The sequence below is a fragment of the Chenopodium quinoa genome, unplaced genomic scaffold, assembly GCF_001683475.1.
Source record: "Chenopodium quinoa cultivar QQ74 unplaced genomic scaffold, ASM168347v1, whole genome shotgun sequence".
Classification (NCBI taxonomy): domain Eukaryota; kingdom Viridiplantae; phylum Streptophyta; class Magnoliopsida; order Caryophyllales; family Amaranthaceae; genus Chenopodium; species Chenopodium quinoa.
In genome coordinates, this window is record NW_018742951.1 from 7,771,834 (window position 1) to 7,789,479 (window position 17,646).

A 17,646-nucleotide genomic window follows, 5' to 3' on the forward strand; every position below is an offset into this window, starting at 1 on the left:
CCGTCAAAATATAATTAAATAATAAAAAAAACCTAAAAACCCTAAAAAAACCCGGTTCCCCCTCCCCTAACATTTCTATTTTCTCTCTCCTCTCTTCTCCGCCTCTCTTCTCTTTCTCTCTCCTCTCTTTCCTTCTCTTTCTCCTTCCTTCTCTTTCTCCTTCCTCACCCCTTTTTTTTTGTTTGATTTTTTTGTTTGATTTTTTCTACAAATTTGGTTAGAGTTAGGGTGGTGGGTGGGTTTTTCGGGTTATAATTTGGGTGTTGGGTGGGTTTTTCGGGTTAGGGTGAGGGTGGGGGGTGGGGGCAGGGGGTATGGTTGAAAAACGGGTTTGGTGAGAAAAGGGGTTGGACGTGGTAGTGGCGGGTTAGGGTGGTTTGGGCTGGTGGTGTTGAAAAGGGTTTTTGGGTGGCTGAAGGTGGTGGTGTTGGATTTTTTTTAAAAAAATTTTATGCTGTTTTCGACGGATTTTTATCCCGTCGAAAATTTCTGACGGACTTTTCCGGTGGTCGGAGCTCCTCTTCCGACGAAAAAATTCTGTCGGAAAACACTGTTCCGACGGAAAAGGCTGTTTTTCCTACAAATTTTTTTACGACAACTTGTTCCGACGGAATCTCCGTCGAAAACGGGTTTTCCGACGGATTTCAGGGTGTTTTCGACGGAATTTTTCCGTCGAAAATGGCCTGTTTTCTAGTAGTGAGCCATGCCACGTGTCATTCTACGATTCACTTAAAAGTAATTTTAATTATATTATTTAAAAGAAAAAAACCTTTCTCTTTTCTCTCTCCTCCCCCTTCCATTAATGGCGGCTCCATACTTCCACTATTACCGCCTTCGCCACGCACTAATCCACACATCCACCAAGCCTCACACCATCCAACTCACTCTCTCTCCTCGAAATCCACCAGCCACCACCAGAGCCTAGACCTGATCAAAGTGAGTCTGGCCAGCTAGTCCGACCCGAGTTTTAAAATTTTTTGGACGGGCTTGTAAATGGGATTTTATGTAATTTTAGTTAATTTTTTTTTGGAACGGTCTAAAATGGTCCGAAAAGCCCGCATGGCCCAAATAGTTTGGACGGGTTTGGGCACATAATGTTCGGCCCGACCTGGCCTGGCCCGATGAATGGGCTGATTTTTTGGCCTTGGCCAACCCAATAATCACCTCTACCAGAGGCCACCACCGCACTTTCTCTCCTTTTTGAACCCACCAGTCAGGCACCACAAACCTTAACACCAACTTAAGGTGTACTACATTCATTGACACAACCTAGCTTGTCTCTATAATTAATTTGACACCAACTTGGTCACTAAAGACCATAGTTTACATTTTTGTAGCCAAAGTGTGTGTTAGTCACCAGAATTTTATAAAAAATATTAAATTAATTTTTAAAAGCTAAAAAAATACTGTAATTTATCTATAATTATTGTAGGGAATTTTTCATCTCCACCCTACATGTGGGTCATGTTTTTAATAGGCACGCCAGCGCTCCAAGGAAAAGAAGCTAGAGAAAAAGAGTCGCCAACAAGTTTTAGAAACTTGTAAATCGTTCACGATTGTGAAGGTTTTACCCCATTCACAATCACAGAGATTGCTAACTCCATAGTGGTCCGGAACTAAGACTGGATGTTCGGGGATGATGGTACGAACTTAACCTTAAAAGAGGTCAAAGCCGCCCTAAATAGGCCTCTACTTGATTCTTATTGATAATCATGCGCGCTTTTCGATCAACATACATACATCAAATTAACCCTAAACCTTTTTAATTTATGTTGGATTATTAATGCACAATCAAATCTATTATTGATGATCACTTGAATTAAAATCATATTAAACCTAAATTCAATTATTAATTATCTTATTAGGCGTGATTTCAATTACAAATTCCCTTTAAACCTGCAAGAAAAGGGCGTGATCAAGAAAAAACAATAAATCATTGATAATCAAGCAACATATAATTATCATAATAATCATCATAAAAATATCATCAAAACATCGTTAGTATTAAGATCCTAGGTATAATACTAAACAGATTAATAACAATCCTAGCATGTCTCTAATAACAAAATCAACATGTTATCCTAAACATGATGCTAGTAATCAAAATCAAAGTATTATCCTAAACATGATTTCTATTTCAAAAGAGAGTAATTAAATAATTAAATTACTTACTTTGATGCTACGACCTTCTTGCTATAAAATCAATACACACGTTAGTAAACTTCAAGAAAGTGAAATCAATAAAGTAAATAATAAACTAATTTAAGTAAGAATTGAAATATAGATTTGGGACCAAAACCCTCAGAATAATCAACCTTTCACGTTGAGGTCGAAGACAACGTCGAGTATAGTTTGGAGTATTAGAATCACTCAAAGGAAGTATGTTGAATTATTAGGATGTATCAAAGATGTGTTTAGGCTAAGGTTAAGAACATGGGAAGTTCCGGTTAAGATGATGATTGTAGCTGATGGTTGTTGATGATGATTGTTAAGTTGAATTATTAGGATGTATGGCTCGTTGGCTTCTGTAGCATCACGACAGGGTTGACGTGGCGCGTTGGACCTGTCGCTGTGCGATGGCTCTAAAGAAGACGAAGTTTGTGCGGAGTTTGGTTTCTGATGGGTTTTCTATGCGAAATATATCCGAACGTCTTTGAATTCGAATAGGATAAGGATTATCATATGAGAAGTTTTATTTAATCTCGAATTTCTTTAATCTTTATCTTTTCGAAAAGGATAAATTAGAACCTTTTAGAGGATTCTAGAAGCTCCTAGCTGGTTTAGGATTAGGAATATGATCATATGGGGCTAAATAAAATATTGGACTCCATATAATCATTGGGTCGTACTAAAAGTGGACCTAGGCTCGGTTTAGTATTTTGGCCATACCTCACTTGTTTTAAGTTGTATTTTGGCTTATAAATATATCGTTGAAAAGCTCTTTTCAAGCCTCATCCAACTAAACAATAATTGGACTGAGAACATGGACCAAAAATAATCAGATTGGACGTTTTTATAATTTGGGCACGAAATGAATGATTTTGGACTTAAGAACACGAAATGAATGTTTTGGGATTAAAAACACTTTGGGTAAGGTTAGAAAGATAATCTAGGCTTAAGAAAACTTTACGCGACCCTTCAACTCTTTGCCGAACTCGTCAATCAAAACGTGAAAGACACTCATCACTGGGTTTGGTGTTTGGAGTGACACGATCAGGTGTCTACAATAATGAATAAAGAACTAATTTTTTTTATTGAATATCTTAAATTCCAACGACTAAAACTTCCTTCAGTCATCGAATGTCATTGATCCCCTTTAATGACCAAGTTGATGTCAATTTAATTCTAGAGACTAGGTTGTGTCAATGGTTGTAATACAAGTTAAGTTGGTGTCACTAAGTGTAACGTTGCCTTAAGGTTTTGGGGGTCATTTAATCCTTTTAGATTCGATTTAAGGTAAAAACACCAAAAAAAAAAGTCAAGTTTTGGATTAAGTCAAAATAAGTCGACTTTTATAAGATATTTTCTCAAAATAAGTCAAAACCTATTGGGTAAGGAGGTAATAGGTTGTTTGGGAAAATAATGCCACGTGAAATAAAATTTGGTTGGTCCTTTTTTAAAATTATAATTAAAATTAATTATTTCAATTATTTAAAATAAAAATTAGTTTTTTTTTATAAACCCCCTCCCCCACTCATACTATTCCCCACCTCTTGTCGGTTAATCATTGCCCTGCACAACACACCAGCCCACCGTCCTAGGGGTGAACACGGTTCGGTTTGGTGCGGTTTGAATACGAAACCAAACCAAACCGTAAAATACAGTTTGGTCAATTTTTCAAACAAAACCAAACCATATTAGTATCCAAACTGGACCAAACCAAACCGTAATACGGTTTGGTCCTCCTGTTGGACCAAACCAATACGGTTTGGTTTGCGGTTTATAATGAGGCGACATTTTTCCCTAAAAGTTTCCAAATAATACTTCATTCACTTATAATAAAATTTAAATAATTAGCCCAACCGTATACCCTATGTTGCATTTTGATTTTTAATGTTTTTATTATTTTTTTAATATATATTAAAAAACCAAACCGTAAAAAAATCCTAAACCAAAAACTATATTTTTATAAACCGTAAACCAAACCACTAAAATAAATACGCTTTGGTCTGGTTTTGGTTACGGTTCATACAAAACTGTGTGCAGCCCTACGTCGTCCACCTCGACCACTACCCCACCGTCGACCCCCGCCCCTGACCCCTTTCCCTCTCTTCCTTCCCACCACCATCCATATCTCCCTCTTCTTCCTCCAACACTGACCAACCCCCTCCCACCGACTCCCTCCCCCATTGCCGAACACACGCCCTCCTAGAACACCGCTGAAACCCACCCCCAAATTGCAAACCAACCCCCATCTCAACACCATTCTCCCCCTCCCTACACGATAAAAAATAAAGACACCCCTCTTGAACGACCTGCAAACTCACTCCCCTTTATTCCTCCCTAATCCCCGTCCAAACCATCATCCTCCACCCTAAACCCTTTCTCTCTTCCTCCCTCGCTCCCTTCACCGCCCCTTTATCTTTCTTCCTCCCTAACTGGAAACCAATCATGGATGTGGGCTGGTAGCTGGGATGGTCAGGTAAGGGGTGGAGGACTCTTGAAAATTAAAAAACAATGACCTATTTAGTAGGTTATTAAAGGTCATTTAACCAAATTAATACACAAAGTTTCATATGTGGCTGGCCACACCGTTTGACTAGGGTTACTTATTTAGGTGTTACTTGGTCAGGGGTTACTTGATCAAAGGTTACTCGGTCGATTAGGGGTTACTCGGTCAGTCAGAGGTTACTCGGTTGAGGGCTACTCAATCGGTCAGGGGTTACCCGTTTAGTGTTTTGATGTGTGTGCACAGAAAACACGCTGAAATTGAATATAATATCCGAAGAGGTTGACTTATTCTTTGTTAATCAAAAGGTTGACTTATTTTGAGTTGACTCTATAAAGGTTAATATATTTTTGACAAATTTATCAGGGTAGCTTTTATTAGTGACTGTTTAAGTAGATGTTACTTATTTTGACATAACTTTTAATCATTTTAGAGCAAGTACTCCATTTTTGTTAAAAGTTTGTGATATTCCATTGAAGTAGGTCAATGACTCAATGCATACAAATGCTAATATACTTGTATTATACAAGAGCAAAAAATGAAAGAAAAGGTGGGTCCAAAATTTACAATTATTCTAGACCTTCAACAAATTATCTTGTTATAGAAATATTCATTTATGCGGGTAATTTACTTTAAGGCCCTTTTAATTTTGATGCTTTAAATGAGGTTGGAAATAAAATGAGGAAATTAGTCAGCGACGACTATAGTGGTCAATGATTTTAAAAGGGGATACTTACAGTTCCGGTGTCCGGTCTATACAAACAAAGCACTAAAGTGTAAACACATGTTTGCATTGGCACCGGCATTTGACCGTAGCCGACACATGATTTGCAACGTTGGATTCTCTCTTCTCATTTTTAGTTTTTTTTTTTTTCTTTTTTGGGGGTAGATGCTTGTATTTTCCTATTTCAACTTTGTGTTGTGGCTTTGATGATGAGAAGCCAACGTCACTCAATTAAATGAGTAAACAAGTATTTTACCGTTTTTTATACAAGTCGAGTTGGTGTTAATACGAAACTAACAAAGGCTTCATCTGTCTAAAGAAAAAATTAACAATTTATTACAGTGTAAGGTTTAACTGTTTAAGTTTGCAAATATTCCTCTTCTCCAATCCAAACAAGTTACAATTGCCCATAGTATGAGTTAAAATTACTTCACTCTCTTTGGGGGCGTTTGGTTCACAAGGCGGTATGAGGTTGAAATCAAGAATGAAGATAGGGTGGTATGAGATTGAAACTTAATTTTTAGAGCTTGTTTAGTTCACCTTATTTTTGCTTATTTGTTCTGATCTGATCTGGTCTGATCTGATCTAGTCTTATTTGGTCTGATCTGATCTGATCTGATTGTCTGATTTGACCAAACTTTGACCTTAAGTGTACGATAATTTATAAAGAAAAAATGTATCAAGTGGGGTCTTGTTGGAATCGTAATAATGTGTATTTTATTAATATGTAATCTTCATAATTTTGTTCATTACAAATTAAAAATATTTAGCGATAAAAAACTGCACATAAAACGATGATCTCAACTTATTTTTTCTGATCTGATCTGAACTTATTTTTTCTGAAATAAGTAAAAATAAGTTGAACTAAACGAGGCCTAATACATTATTATTGTGTTTGGTTAATGGCTTTTTCTTTTTATTAGATGTGTGGTATATTTAGTCTTACATACCTCCGCTTTGGTTTTTTAAACCTCATACTCATACCTTAGCTTTTGGCCGGATTTGATTTATGGGATAAAAAATTAGATTTTTTTTTTTAAAGAAACATTAAGTATACGCGTTCTACTCATTCTAACTTCATATCTCATACATAAAACCTACAAACCGAATGTCCTCTTTAGAATTTTGAAATATTCTATCTATTAAATGTACGAAGTAAATAATAACATTAAAAAAAATTCTAACCTTGCTCTCTTCTCTCTTTTATCTAAACCCTAACCTCTTTGTTGAATTTAGAAAGGGTTTTAGATTTTTACCTATAGAAAACCTAATCTTTGTTTCTTGAGAGTTTATTTATGCATGCTTTGTATTTTTATCGATTTTTATAATAACGTTTCCTCTTTTTTGAGAGGAAATAATTCGATGTTTTTTTTTAAGTAATACTGCAACATTATTTATTGTATTAAGATCCCATATATTGGGATTTGTTCGGGTTAATTTGTTTGAGTTTATTATATTACAAGTTGTTTCTTTGGTAAGAGTTTGTGTGGGATAAAAAAAAAGTTAATCTATTAACTATAATTAGATGAATCTAATTAACTAAAATCATTTTCACGACTAACAAATAGATAAATTTCATTAAAGAACGATATGATGTGAAATAAGGTATTTATGTTCAATATGTAATGATCGTAGTGTTGTTGAAAGGACGTTTTATTTTTATTACTTTATAGTTTTATTAACGGACCAATCTTATAAAGGATTTAGAAAATGTGAAGTAATTTTAGTATTTTTATAGCAAAGCTAGAAACTAGTAACAAATTTTTTGTGCAAATCCATGTAATGTGAGTGGCTCATGCAAAACTTGGGTTTAACAATAGATTATATATAAAAAGTTAATAAAATTTGATTAAATAAGACATGAAATTTGGGGAGGTTTTGTACGAACCCTTGTTTTAGGAAGGAAAAAAAGTCTCACTAGCTCGACCATGATTGGTTACAAATAAAAGTTCAACATTATTATCGCAAGTTATCAAAATGGATTGAAATAATTTAGTTTGAAACAGTTTCACTTAAATTCTGCTTATCTAAAAATTAAACTATAATAGGCGGATATATCCCACTTATATCGCTGAGTGAGTGGTGTGACACCATGCTAATGAATAAAGATAGGAGATAAAAGATGATGACATACATTCGGATCTTATATTATGGTACAAATTTTCAATGTTTATGTGAATTGAAAGGATGTAGCATTTGTGAAGTACTACTCCATAACTACTAAAGTTTGATAATGATATAAAGGAACTATGGACGTCAAGGTAGCACAAGTAATTTAAGGGAACTTGTCAAAAGAAAACTTTGGTAATTGGGGCCCAAATACTTGTACTTTTTTTTTTATAATGTAAAGCTTCAAAAAGTTTGGTCAAGATCATATGAAAGAGTAGTAGTAAAAACTAGTCAACATGTTTGTCAAATAAATAAATACATAAATAAATAAATTATTGGACACATATTCATTATAGAAAGTGATTAATTATATTTCAAATATCATAGAAAAAGCATAAGTAAAGATTTTTTTTTTTCCAAAACCTTATATGAGTATTCACTTAAAAAGTTTAAATAATTTCAAATAAAATAAAAAACGGGCTAATAATAAGTCAATATAAAGACTCGCTAGAGCTAATGCCTGCATCCCTTTAAAAGGTTCAAGTGTTTCCATTAATATCAATTGGCTAAGAAATGTATCAAGGCGCTCCATAATCTAGTTAACAAATTTGATTGGCCGGGAACCTTAGGTGAACCCGAAAATGCTTAAGAAAAGACCACTCCAAATATAATCATAGGCCATTTTTGAGTCAATCGTAAAGATAACTTTTTCCTTAACAAGAGAAGTGGGTAACTAAAAAAAAAAAAAACAAAAACAAAAAAAAACTCTATAATCTACATGTCATAACTTCGAAAATATTTTGTAAATGATTGTGTGATATTGGTATGGATTCCTCAACAGTTGAGGCTTGAGCAAATTTTAGGAATTAGCTAGAGAAATTAAACATAAGTTTTGTGCCAATAAATTAGTGACACATTCCACCCTTATATATTTGCATAATATAGACCCAAATACAAAATGCCAATAGCCCAGTATATATTGTATACATAAAATGGTGTATTTTAATTAGCATGTGCTTATAGTAAAGGTGATCGTTAATGGACTTTGCAAGAAACTATGCATGCCTAAATTTCATTGTTTTTGTCAAACAAGCTTAATGCAATTACTATTAGCCGGTCCCAAGATTAGCTAATAATTATTTACCCAATGTCATGTCATCACATTTTAAATAGAAAATTGTTTAAATATCTAAAAAAAATCATATTAATTCTAGAATTTTCTCTTTACCTCCCTCCTTACTCTTCACTTTCTCCACCCAAATTTAAAATAAAAACATCGTGAATTGTTAATATCGAGTTAAAGGAAGAGAATTATACTCGATCAAATTCATGCATTAAATCATCTTGCAAGTTTTAAATTTCCAATCACTAGCTTATGTGGACGTTTGTATTGTGGATCATGTTTGGGGTAAAAATACCCTTGATAAATGGACCAATGCTAATGCAACACGTGTCCCTAATCTCAGCGCTCAATAAGCTAATTAGAGCATCCCACGTGTCATTCAAAGGGGAAAGCGACTTTAAGTCCATAACCCTAGAAACCGTAAAAACGGCGAGAGGCCCATCAACTTAGGTTAAATAACCTAAGAAGCACCTGTCCCAAGACTATATAAATACTGATCATTTACATCAGTTAAAGGGGAGATGGAATGGAGTACACATTCAATCCTCACAAATCCGAGAGCGAAAAGCTCAGATATTGAGACTGTCTCAGACAGCCGGATGATCACTCCTCTCTTAAGAGGAGCCTGATCCCATTTACATTCCGCACTTATTACATTCGTACACGTTCTAACTTGATTGTCGGAGGCGGAGCTCCCACCCCTGGGGGTCTCCGTTGTTTTGCAGGTACAGGCGTCCGAAGGTCAGTCTTGGTGTTGTAACTCTCTCGCAAGACACTCAAAAAAACCCGAAACATTTGGTGCCGTCTGTGGGGAGAGTACTACTAAGGTGGTTTCGCAGCAGTCTGTACCGCCTGCTAATAGGAAAAGGCCTACGGTTGAGGACAAAGGCCGAGTGCCTTCCGCTTATCCTAAATGTTTGAGTCGGCTTCAACGTCGACCCTAACAGACAGTTTTCAGAATACGTCCATGAGGTATTTGCAGTTAACAGAGAGAGTCAGTCAGGCGGCTTGTTTGTTCACACTGGCCCTCGAATAGTCCATTCGGCTCTGTATGCGCCTCAACATCCATACACGCCATATGGACAACCACGCATGCAACCGACCCTCTCTAGGGGTCAGGCGGCGCAACCATGTCTGCTAAAACTGGAGGAGCAACCTTCTGGGTACTCCAAGGAAATAACCTTCTCCGAACGGAATTATCTAAGCATCCCAGTGCGAAAGAAATGAGCAGACAAATATCCCAGGCATCATGAGGCCAAAGGTCAAGTACTACAGGCATCATAAGGTCAAAATGTCCTATGCTTAGCCAGGCGGCATCCTAATTAAGGAAATAAAGGTGACCTACACTTAGTGAGGTTTTTCAATGATGATACAGCCGGCACTAGCCTTGCCGAGAGCATGCTATTGCACTCAAGGGGGGCAGCCGGCACTAGCCTTGCTTAGCTTTCCTTGGATTAGCATTCACAAACGGCTCTGCTGCCGAGACAAATGGATGTGCGCCTGCAAGGGGCTGCTTGGCACCCGTTGTCTTCAAAATAACAGTCTTGATTAGGGGATTTTTATCCACCAATCACCGTCTGACAAGTGGACCAACCAGGTTCCGCCACGTGTTCTTCACGAAGGCCAACAGGAACCTGCCACGTGTCAATCACAGATACGTCCTCCACGGACCACTTAAGACACGCCACGTGTCCGCCCATGCCAAATGGGAAAACCGGCCATCAAGGCCCAGTCCAGTCTAGAGGCCCGGTCAGCCCTAGGTTTACCTTAAACCTAGAGAGTTGCACGCTTCCCAAGGCTATAAATACTCGATTAATCCTCATTAATCAGAGGATCGAATAATTAAGAGATCAAGCAGAGAAGAACAGAGTTATTAACAACCGGCTAATCTCGCTAACAACGCAGATTACCAACACTAAGCACTCTCACCTAGAGAGATCTCATTACTTTAATTTCCGTATTGATTACTCCTTAATCGGGTACTAACTTGACCGTTGGAGGCGGAGCTCTCTGGAGTCTTCGTTATTTTGTAGGTACAGGCGTCCGGTTCCAGTCTCGGAATTGTAACTCTCCCGCAGGACATCAGAAAACCCCGAAACATTTGGCGCCGTCTGTGGGGAGAGTACTTCAGAGATGGCATCCAAGTCTGTACCGACTCCAGAAGAGAGGCGTCCCCTAGACGACCCTCAAGTTCAGTCGGACCATGATACCGAAAGTGAATTTGAAGTTGAAACTCATACAGCTCCAGACGGGACCCTAAGGGCCCGACGTACCCGTCATACCGAAATGAGGGAACGGGAGTGTCCTCAAACAGGAAGCGAGCCAGCAGGCGCATCGCTTGCTCGGCAACAGCCGACTGATGGGTCTGCTCCCATCACAAGGAACGAACTCATGACCTTCATGAGGGACTTCAAGGGAGAGATCCAAGAGTTGATCAACAAAAAACCGCCTGCTTCAGTCAAAGAGCAGTCGGCCAAGAAACCTTCCACTTCACTGAAGAGGAAGCCAGTTCAAGGGCGAGAGGCGACTCCCCATCCTAAATCCAAGAAGCGGGAGCCGTCTGCTCTTGATTTCACAAAACTTCGTTATCCTACGGGAAATAGGAAACCGGTTCGTCATATTCAGGCGGACGGGTCAAAGCAAACGTTCACAGATGCTCGGCACCTGCTAGAGCAGAAGAAGAGTGACCGATTATCAGAGTCGGCTTCTACTTCAAATCTTCAGGACAGTTTGCGAAATGCCTCGATGAGGCATACTCAGTCGTACCATGAGAGTCAGTCCGGCGGCACCTCCCGTCAGTCCGGCTTTCATAGTGCCCAGGCGGTACCAAACTTACCATTTGTGCCGCAACAACAGTATTTTATGCAGCCACCTCCATTTGGTGGACCTGCAGCAAAAAACGTCCAACCTATGGACTGGCAGCTACGGCTGCTTAGACTTGGTGAACAGCCGTCGGCCTTCTCCAAGGAAATTACTGAAGCCGCTCAGCCGGCCAAAGTAAAAAATGTTCTAGTAGGCGCCTATGACGGCACTACTAACCCAGAAGACCATCTGATGGCATTCACCAACCTGATGTACCTTCAAGGGTTGGATGATCCCACTTGGTGCAAGTGTTTTCCAGCGACTCTCAAGGGAATTGCACAGCAATGGTTTGGCAACCTGCCGACTGGTTGTGTAAACAGCTTCAGGACGCTTGCTTACTTATTTGCCTCCAACTTCGCAATGAACATCCCTGCGAAGAAAACGACCCTTGATTTGGGAACAATTCAGCAGGGCGAGAAAGAGGGGCTTCGTTCCTACATCAGGCGGTTCAACCTGATGAGAATACAGATTCAGGGGTTACCGGATGAGGTAGCTTATACTGACTTTTTTAGAGGTCTCAAAGACGGGTCTACCTTCAAATTTGATTTAGTTCGAAAAAGGGTGGCGACTCTTCAAGAGGCCTTGATTGAAGCAGAAGCCTATATACAGGCGACTGATCTGTGTACGATGAAACAGTCGGACGGGAAGAGGTTCGACAAAAGAGAGGGACGACAGAAACAGTCGTCCAACAAAGATGAAAAAAGAAAAGAGGTCTGGGCGGCTGATTCCTCTAAACAGCCGGCCCAGAAAAAGAAAAAAGAATTCAAACCATACTCCCCAAAGTATGTGTTTAACAAGGATAACCAGTTTATCCTAAAAGAAATAAAGGGACGGCTCTCAATTGAGAAGCCGCTCCCCATGAAGGGTTCTGCGAGCAACCGGAACCAAGACAAAATCTGTGCTTATCATGATGACATTGGTCATCACACCAATGACTGCATCAGTCTCATGCGGTACCTAGACCGCTTGGCTGATCAAGGTGATCTTGACACTTATGTCAAGAAATCTACGGGGAATACTTCCTCAAAAAAGCAGTCGGCCAAAAAGAATCAACAGGCCGACAGTTCCGATACAGATGATGCAGTCGTCTACACCATTGCAGGCGGCTTCTCAGGAGGCGGCCCCACTATTAGGGGCAACAAAGATAATATAAGGCGGTTAGATGTAAATTCCGTTCACCAAGAACGGCCGTCCAAATATACATTTCCTGAGATTGTCATCACTAAAGAGGATCTAGGAGGAATAAGGGGACCGCATGACGACCCTCTCGTTATTGAATGTAAAGTGGCCAACCAGAGAGTTGGCCGAATCCTCATAGATACCGGGAGCTCTTCAGATCTCATCAGCAGCAAATGTCTGTCAAAACTGAAATATCAGACGGACTGCATACATCCGGCCTCCCACCCTTTAATAGGTTTTGGAGGAGGAGTCGTCCACCCACTGGGACGAGTGGATCTACCCATTCGCCTGGGCGAAAAAGGGGAAGGACGACACATGGTAGTCCGGTTCCTAGTGGTAGAGGAACTCTCGGCCTACAACATGATTCTGGGTCGACCAACCCTGAATAATTCCAAGGCTGTTATAATCCCGTCACTTATGCTGCTTAAGTTTGAAAGGGATAATGGAACAGTCGGCTCCCTAAGGGGAGATCAGAGGACGGCCCGAGAGTGCTATCTCTCGGATGTCAAGCCCACTGTTATGGCCACTGGGTCAAGTGGAGAAAAAACAGACCTTGACAATGTCAAGGAAAGTGCGCCTGTTCAAGAAACAGGCGACAAAAAAAGAAAGGCGTCCCAGACAGAGTCCGCAAGAAAGGCAGGAAAATAGCAATCATTGGCAGAGGACCGGCCGGATGAGTTCCGCCCTCAGCCGGCTGGTGAGCATGCGGACCTGATATTAGAAGACTCCCATCCTGACCGAACAGTCAAAGTAGGGACGACTGCTCTGAGAAACCTTGGTGACGACTTTCACAACCTGTTGAAAGAATACAAGGACATCTTTGCATTTGAAGTCCATGAAATGCCAGGCATTAGTCCTGATCTGGCAGTACACAAACTCGCTGTGGATCCGAAAAAGAAGCCGGTACGACAAAAGAAGCGGAACCATGGTGAAGAAAGAGGTCAGGCGGCAGCCGCCGAAGTCAAAAAATTACTTGATGCAGGGTTCATTCGGCAATGTTACTTCCCAGATTGGGTTGCAAATGTGGTGCTTGTTAAAAAGCCGAATGGCACCTGGCGAATGTGTGTAGACTACACAGACTTGAACAAGGCGTGCCCCAAAGACAGTTACCCTCTGCCTAAAATTGATAACCTGGTCGACTCAACAGCCGGCCATGCCTTGATGAGTTTTATGGACGCCTATTCTGGTTTTCATCAAATTCCTTTATGGAAGAAAGATCAGGAGAAGACGGCCTTCGTCACTGATCAGGGATTATACTGTTACACGGTCATGCCGTTTGGTCTTAAGAATGCCCCGGCTACCTTCCAACGAATGATAAACACAGTGTTCTTTGATCAGATTGGGAGAAACGTCGAGGCATACATTGATGATATGATTGTCAAGACTAAATTTCAGGAAGATCATCTGACGGACCTCCGAGAAACTTTCGCCACACTCAGGCGGCACCATGTCATGCTCAATCCCAAGAAATGTGTATTTGGAGTTGAGTCTGGGAAATTTCTCGGATTCCTTATCAACCAGAGAGGAATAGAGGCTAACCCTGAGAAGGTACAGGCGGTCATTGACATGCAGTCGCCTCGTACCGTCCGAGAGGTTCAGAAGTTAACAGGTTGTCTGGCGGCCTTGGGAAGATTCCTAAGCCGATCAGGCGACAAATGCCTATACTTTTTCCAGGCAATTAAGAAAAAGGCAAGGTTTGAATGGGGGCCGGATGCTGAGGCCGCCTTCCAGAGATTAAAGGTTCACTTGCATTCCTTGCCGAGGCTGGTCAGCCCTTTGCCCAAAGAAAATCTCTACATGTACCTGGCCGTCTCTGATCATGCGTTAAGCGCGGTGCTCCTTGCTGAAAGGGACGGCTGTCAACTTCCGGTCTACTTTGTCAGTCACGTACTGAAAAATGCCGAGTTGAGGTATCCCCTAGTGGAGAAATTTGGTCTTGCACTCTTCATGGCTGTTAAAAAATTGAAGCCCTACTTTCTGGCACATGCAGTCGTCGTGTATACCGACCAACCGATCAAGCGGCCCCTTACCACCATGGAGTCCTCCGGACGAATGATCAAATGGGCCATAGAAACGCAGAGTCTCGAAGTTACTTTCGAGCCTAGAAAAGCAGTGAAGGGGCAAGCCTTTGCTGACTTTATTGTAGAGATGACTCGTCCTCCTGACTCTCAAGTTCCAGACCAAGTCTGGAAGGTATATGTGGACGGAAGCTCTACTTCAAACGGTTGTGGAGCAGGCGTCGTATGTCAATCTCCAGAGGGCGACAGGTTCGAGTATGCTCTACGCTTCAGTTTCCAGGCTTCAAACAATGAGGCAGAATATGAAGCTTTACTAGCCGGGATCCGCATGTGTAAGGCGGCAGGGGCAAGGAAAATAGACGCCTGTTCTGATTCACAACTGATAGTGAGTCAGTACAATGGCGAATACGAAGCAACACATCCGGCCATGATCAAGTATTTACAGGCGGTCCGACAAGCAGTCGGCTCCCTTGAGGATTTCCATCTGATCCAAGTGCCGAGATCAGAAAACAACCAGGCAAATGCACTTTCGAAATTAGCATCATCCGCCTCCTCCGATACTCCTCGAACTGTGTTTTGGGAAGTAATGGAGAAGAGAAGCATCGAGGAAAATTCTATTGGAATTCTAGACAGAAGCTCAACCTGGATGGATTCAATCAGGGCATATCTGACAAACGGTACACTGCCGGATGATCCTCAACAGGCGGCAGCACTGAAAAAACGAGCCTCCTGTTTTGAAATGATACAGGGAGAACTTCACAAGAGGGGGCACCTTCAACCCTTCTTAAAGTGTGTTACTCCTGAAAAGGGACGAGAGATACTAGATGATCTTCACTCTGGTTTCTGTGCTTCCCATATAGGTGGTAGGATGCTTGCTCAAAGGGCAAGGCGGCAGGGCTACTTTTGGCCTACTTTGGAAGCAGATGCAATGGAGATGGTGAAAAAATGTGACAAGTGCCAAAGGTTTGGCAAATTAATTCACCGTCCGGCTACTGACCTCACTACCATTCACAGCCCACTACCGTTTGCTAAGTGGGGCATGGACATTCTGGGTCCATATACGCCTGCTACAGGCGGCAGAAGGTATATACTTGTTGCCGTTGACTACTTCACTAAATGGGTAGAGGCGGAGGCTGTAAAGGGAATCAAGACGAAAGATGTAATTTCATTCATTTGGAAAAACGTCATCACTCGGTTCGGGGTTCCATGTCTATGGTTTTTGATAATGGTCCCCAATTTGAGACGCCTGTTCTCAAAAGCTGGTTGGGAGACCAAGGAATTGCACATTACTTTGCATCTGTCGGCCGTCCACAAGCAAACGGCCAGGTAGAAGCCTTTAATAAAATCATCTCAGACGGTCTCAAGAAAAAGATTGAACGAGCAGGCGGCCTATGGGCAGATGAACTACCACATGTTCTTTGGGCCATTAGGACGACTGAAAAAGGGGCGACTGGAGAAACTCCCTTCCTCCTAACTTATGGTGCAGAAGCTGTTCTTCCAATAGAACACTACGAGCCGACTCTTCGAGTAATGCTATATGACGAAGAGGCAAACTGGGAAGCTATGCGCCTGGCATTAGACTCACTTCCTGAAAAGAGGGGCAATGCTGTTTTGCGCCATGAGATCTATCGCCTGAGAATGACTAGATCATACAACAAAAAAGTACACAGGCGTCCACTCAAAGTAGGGGACTTTGTACTTAGAAAAATGGAAGCAGTTGGTAGGGCTAATGAGTCTGGCAAACTAACTCCCAACTGGGAAGGACCCTACCGAATCTATGCGGAAGTCAGGGACGGTACCTACCGTCTGGAAACACCAGACGGACAACCGTTGCCTCGAACCTGGAATGTAGATAACCTTAAAAAATATTTTTTCTGAATGATGTAAAGTAAAGAGCTACTTAATAAAGTTTGCACTTACTATTCAATTTTTTATTACGAGGGGCATGCCGTCTGTACCTTTACAGTCGGCTACTCTCCATTGAGTTTTTTTACTCTATCTCCAGAGGGGCATGCCGTCTGTACCTTTACAGTCGGCTACTCTCCATTGAGTTTCACTCTTTATCTTTAGAGGGGCATGCCGTCTGTTCCTTTACAGTCGGCTACTCTCCATCGAGTATTTTACTCACAATACTTAGCTAAAAAGATTAGGGCCTGGCCGATCCTGTAACTAACAGGCGGCTACCCTTCTTTTACTTAGCACCTACGTTCACCAAGAACTTACCAAGGCCACCGGCCGAATGATCAGACCAGGCGCCAAGCCACCTGATCAAAACTACAAAACTAATTCGACCTGTCCCAACATCATAGCAGGCGTCGACGGCATCCCTCCGGATGAAATTCGTCGCAGAGAGCAGCTCCCTTTTGGGTGGAACATTGTTCTATAAACTAATTACACGGCACCTATACGACTGTCCCCAAGGGCAACCACGTAGCCGTTTTTGAGACAAGGATAACTCTATCACTAACCAAACAGTGGTAGCAGTTGACATCTGAGTCAGATGACCGCCTGTATTACTTGGGATAAATGCAGGGGGTACCTATTGAGTTAATAGCCAACAAACATTGGCGAATCAAGGGGTCTAGCCGGCCTACGCCGCCTGGTACTCTACTTCTCAAACAAAAGTGATGGCGACTGAGTAACTCCAAAGTTAACTCATAGTCACTCCTTCAAATTTGGTATGGAATCTAAAAAGTTTGAGTCGTCCGCCTGTTTTAAACAAACAAGGGCACTCGAACCCTATTCCTACTGGATAACCTATTGAGTTAATAGCCACAAACATTGGTGAATCAAGGGGTCTAGCCGGCCTACGCCGCCTGATACCTCTACTACTCAATCAAGATTGTGACAAAGACTAAGTAACTCCTATGTTAACTTAATAGTCACTCAAACTTAGTATGGAGCCTAAAAGGTATGAGTCGTCCACTTGTTTTAATAAACAAAGGCTCTCAACCAATACTTC